Here is a 6,000-nt window from a genome sequence, read left to right as displayed (position 1 = left end):
CTACTCTCCCGCCGTCACCCAAAATTCGGCAAAAAGAGCTGATTTTAAATCAGCGATATCTCCCTCATCCGGACTCCGATTCGACTAATTTTTTTTTGAAGTTGGGTATTTTTTTCCAAAGAATCCAGATCTACAATTAGATTTTGTAGATATTGTTCCTGGACTTCTAGATCTGCGCCGCAAAATCGCTGCCCTGAAAATTTTCTACAACCCCACTGATTTTTAGATTAGTGATATCTCATTCATCCGGACTCCGATTTGACCGATTTTTTTTTTGAAATCAGGTGTTTTTTCCCAAAGAATACAGATCTGCAATTAGATTCTACAGATCGGGCACCAAAACGTACAGATCTGATCTGCAAGGTCGCCACCCCCGAAACCCTGCCAAAATAATAAAAAAAAAATCTCCACTTTTGTGCCCAAGAAAGTTCTCTGATACCACTTGTTGTAGATCTAAACTAGAAATATATGAAAATAGAAATAAACCCATAAACAATAAGATAGAAATGATTCACTTTATTGATCTCAAAACCCTTAAGGTAGGGCAACACCATACATTCACTCCTTAAGGAAGGAGAACACTCCACAAGCCATATGCTTGTTCATGCAATAATACTTCTCTTCATCTTCATATGTGGAGTCTCTAGCCTTTATATAGGCCTCATACATACAATACCATGCATCATTACCATGGTTTCCTCATACCATCAACTAATACCATGAGCCCATTACATTATTATTAACTACTTGTGGTCCCTTACATGACATGGGTTAACCACCTTATTTATTACTATGGACCATCCCATTATTACATTATTACCTTGGGTACCTCCCTTGGTACCCCATATTATCCTCCCTAGGTATATAACACACCATCTCAGTCAACGTTGCAATCCGTAAACGTGGCACAATATACTCCATCAGCATTACTACTCCAATTCCATAAACCAACCTAAATGACATTTGTCATGTCAACTTCTTGCGGGTCGTCCTATAATCCCATAACACAATAGGTACGCAAATGTCACATTCATTCCTTTGCACATTGCATACCTTTGTCAATGCATGCTCCAAAATTTTATTAAAATCTTCCACCATTCCATTCACTTGTGGGTGATAGGGCATGCTCTTCTGATGATACACATGAAATTCTTTAAGAATCGCACTAATCATTTAATTGAAAAAAAGTGTACCCCTATCACTCATTAATATCTTAGGGCGTCCAAACATTGTTAAGACATATTCGAATAGAAACTTTGCAGTAGTGGTCATTGTACAATCCTTCACTAGTTGTGCTTCTGCCCACCTGGTTAAATACTCAGTTGCAGTAATGATATACCACGCACATGTCTTCTTACCTGGTGGTTGTATTGGACATGTGAAGTCAATGGCCCACTTATCAAATACCTGCAAAGAAACTTTAGGATTTAAAGGCAATTCATCCCTTCGCGAAGGCTTCCCTATCCTTTGGCAAGCATCACACACCTTGCAATATGCCTTAGAATCTTTGTGTAATGTTGGCCACCATATCCCAGCATGAAAAACTTTTGCGCGGTCACTTTCCCTGCATAGTGACCTCCCACCACTCCTCCATGGGCTTTAGCTAGGACACTAGTGCATTCAAACTCTGACACATACCTTCACAATATCTCATTTGTTCCCATCTTATACAAATGACCATAATTAATAAGAAATCTATAGCGCGAACTACTAACTCCTTCTTTTGTTAAGTGGAAAAACCTTATGGAGTTATTCCCATTGATAAAAATTGAATGATATCGGAAAAGTGATCATCCACAATGCACACCACAAAGATTTGTGTAGTTGGCAATCCTTCCTCCAAACTACTTGGTTCCTCACCTGCTTCAATCCTTGATAGATGGTTTGGGTCTACATTCAACCTTACAGGCTTCAAAACCACTTCAAAGTCATACTCTTGAAACAATAGTAGCCAGTGGCATATCTTCCCCCATACCACAGGCTTATTGACGAGGTACTTCAGTGCAAAGTGATCAGTATACGCTTTAAAGTGTGTACCCAACAAATAATGTCTGAGCTTCTGCAGCGCATAGACCATTTCTAGCCCTTCACGCTCTATAGTGGAGTAATTTTTCTCAGCTTTGGATAACTTTCTGCTTGCGAAAGTTTTCAGATGATCAATCTCTCCCTCACTTGCTTTTGTTAATATTGCTCCTAGTGTAATGCAGGAGGCATCGACATGCACATGAAACTCCTTTTTCCAGTCTAGAAACACCAAAATAGGCACTGTCACCATTTTCTCCTTCAAGACATCTAAACTTTGCTTATATTCTTCATCCCAGCAAAACATCACGTCTTTCTTGAACAATTATGCCTTGATAAACTTCCTGTAGTAACCAGTGTGTCCCAATGTCACACGCAATTGTTTCACATTCCTAGGAGCTTCCAAATTCACAATTATGGTGATTTTCCCAGGGTCCACCATCAATCCCTTCTTACAGACAGCATGGCCAAGAAAAATCCTGAAAGGCACACAAAATATACACTTCTTTAAGTTCAATGTGATCTGATACATTCGACATGTATCTAGCATGCGGCATAGACTCGCAACATGGTGCTTCACCAACCCACACACTATCCAATCATCAAAATACACCTACAAAAATTTATGAATGAACTCTTTGAACACCACAATCACTGCCCAGGAAAATATTGCAAGTGCATTCTTCAATCTGAATGGCATAACTATATATTGGAAGCAACCCCACCCAGTCATGAAGGTTGTCTTACTTCAATCTTCCGGCGCGATCTTTACTTGATGATATCCCAAAAAACCATCAGTAAATGAATACATCTTCTATCCGCTAACATTATCTAATACTTCGTCAGTAAACAGTGTTGGAAACGGATCATGCACATAGGCATCATTCAACTTCTGCAGATCTACACATATGCAAATATTGCCCTTTTGTTTCTTTCCTTAGACCACCATCGGGCTTACCCAATCTGATTCTTCTACTAGCTCAATAATACCAGCTTCTAGCATTTTATCCAGTTCTTGGCACACCTTCTCTTTATATTTTGGATTCAGCCGATAAGGCCGCTTCTTAACAGGCTTTGCATCTGGTTTCAATGTGATCTTCATAACACCTAAATCTCTGATAATCCCTTTCAAATCTGAAAACTTTGTTGGGAATAAGTCCTGGTACTCATGTAGGAGTTCAGCTACTTTATCAACCGTATCTTTGTCCCAATAGTCTCTTATCTTTGTGAACTTAGGTTCTTCTTCAGATCCAATATTCACTTGTCAAGTTTTCAAAGGATCTGATATATCTGGGTTCGCCACCTTTGGTCCTTTGACCTCACGCTGTCCTTCTATTTCAAGAATGATAATATTCTGTGGATCATCATCTCTTTCAAAAGTCACATTATAGCATTCCAGCACATGGTAACTGTGTACTCCAATCTGGCCGAGTCCACTCTACCGGTTCCGTCGGCATTTTGAATATGGTTGCTTTTATTTATTGTAGCACCTCATCCATGCTCTCAAAACCATCCTCAAAGTTGAAGGTTAATATAAATCTTTCCCTTAAAATGTCTCACTCAGTCGTGCCATGGTGAAGCTATGTCTCTAGATACTAGTTCATTGGGATGGTATCTAACATATGACAGAAAATATGCACCCATTCTAGTTGTGGTTTGGTTCCCCAGACCTTAGTCCATCGTTCAAAATGATCACATGAATCATCCTTCCCACTATATTTTTCTGTCATTCTAGTATTAGCATAACCAAACCTTAACTTCATCATTCTTTTTTATTCTCTCCATCTTGTAAAGCTCTCCTTTTGTGTACCCCACCAACGAGCAGACGTAGCATGCAACACCAACTCCAGGGCCTAGAATCAATGCTCTTCTAGTACTTCCCTTTAAAATTCATCTAAAAACAATTCCACATCAGTCAAACCATCATAGTGAGGAATATTTCTTACCTCAGTCGAGACACACCTCAGCGACTTGGTCATCATATTGCAACAGAGCATAGATAATGCTCAACTGAATCTTAGGCACAAGAGTTATCCAATGTTCAAGCTCTTCATCTAAATCTTAGGCACAAGAGTTATCCCTGTCCCACGCAATTCATCCATCAATTTTAGGATTGACTCAATCCTCATCATGCGATGTTATCTTGTATATCTGATATAGATCATGTACTATTGCGGAAAACATACACAATACATAAGCTCCTCTACGTTGATCATCAATATAGCAGCATCAATAACAATAAAACATCAAGAGCAAGCACACATTAACACAGTATGTATCCCGGGGAAAGCATCTCGCTAAAAACCCCAACTATCTGTATATTAATGATTGAGTCATGTAACATTACACAACATAATACTTCTCACAAGTATCTCCACCTCTGCTACACACAATACAGCTCAGATATGATCTCCAAATCTCTTCCACTGCTTGCCTGCCTCCACTACTCAATACCTGCTCAAGAACTGATGAGAATGGCTCACCAAACTCATTTTTCACCTGGAAAATAGTCACTCACTCTTTGTTGGACGTGAGTACAAGCTATAATGTGGGAAAATACGTGAGCAAACTCATTGGCATACTCAATCCCTTGATTGTGCAAGATCTGGTGCACAACTATAGTCACAACTGATAGCAATCTAATTCTCTACCACCTGTCCCTATTGAACTGAACATGCACTGACATGCAACTGAGTTAACTGATGTATTCATTAGTTGTATTATGAATTAATAACTTGTGAATTAATTAATAACTAATTCACCCAACTCATCTCTAGTCTATTTGCCAGTTAGATTAAATACAACCAATTTAACAAAGCTAAACTGAACACAACTCCATCAACTCCACAATCAACTCCACCAAACTCAACTGATTGAGTTCTAACTGAAGTCATGCATGCAACAACTCAAATGACTCATAAGAAAAGCGTATTTCCTTCTGACAGCTGCATGTGCCACCTCTGTAGCTCAAACTGAAGTGCTCCAAGAGAAAAAGATTAAGTTTATAGTCCAAATATTATTGTGAGATAATAATATTTGACTTTTCTATTTTTGATAGCCAGTCTAAAAATAGACTTTGATCACTCACACTGTGATCACTCACACTTTCATCAAAAATAGAAGTCCATCTATTTTTTCCCAACTTGATCAATCATCCATAAACAGCAACCTGCAATCCATAGACATGATCCATATGTCTAAAAATAGACTTGCGCCAAAAATAGCCTGCGGGCCCACTTAGTGAAGGCGACTCTTTTCACTAAGCTCCATCATCTTGTTGAAATCTCAACACTCCCTCTCGACAAGATATGGATTATCAGCAACCCCTATCCTACCTCGGTGGTACTCGAATTTGCTCCTGGTGAGAGCCTTCGTCAGAATATCAGCATCCTGATCCTCTGTTGGAATGTACGAAAGTAACATGATCCTCCGCTGCACACAATCTCTAATATGATGGTACCTGATGTCAATATGTTTAGATCTATCATGAAATACAGGATTATCCGAGAGTTTAATGCAACTTTGGTTATCACAGTAAATCACATAGGATCCAAATGAGAACCGAACAAACCAACTAGGATCTTCCTCATCCATATAGCCTCGCATGCAGCCAAACTTGCTGCCATATACTCGGCCTTCGCTGAACTGAGTGCCATGGATCTCTGTTTCCTGCTGTACCAAGAAACTGTTGTCGATCCAATACTGAAGACCCCTCCTGATGTGCTCTTTCTCTCTGTTGGGCTCCCTGCCCAATCTGCATCCGTGAAGCCACATAGCTTCACCTCATCCTCCTGTCTGTACCACAAACCATATCCCGATGTGCCTCTCAAGTAGCGCAATACATGCTTGCTCGCCTTCCAGAAGAGCTTGGTAGGATTAACCATAGCTTGTGAAAGCTGGTTAACTGCATAGCATATATCAGGTCATGTATTGACCAAATACATCAGCAACCCCACCAACTATCGATAAATAGTGGCA

This window comes from Pinus tabuliformis, chromosome X (genome assembly GCF_031772625.1).
Source record: "Pinus tabuliformis cultivar Carrire ecotype Pingquan chromosome X, CPIR1, whole genome shotgun sequence".
In the NCBI taxonomy this organism is placed as follows: Eukaryota; Viridiplantae; Streptophyta; class Pinopsida; order Pinales; family Pinaceae; genus Pinus; species Pinus tabuliformis.
The sequence above is the reverse complement of the archived record's forward strand: the minus strand, read 5'-3'. Positions refer to the sequence as shown.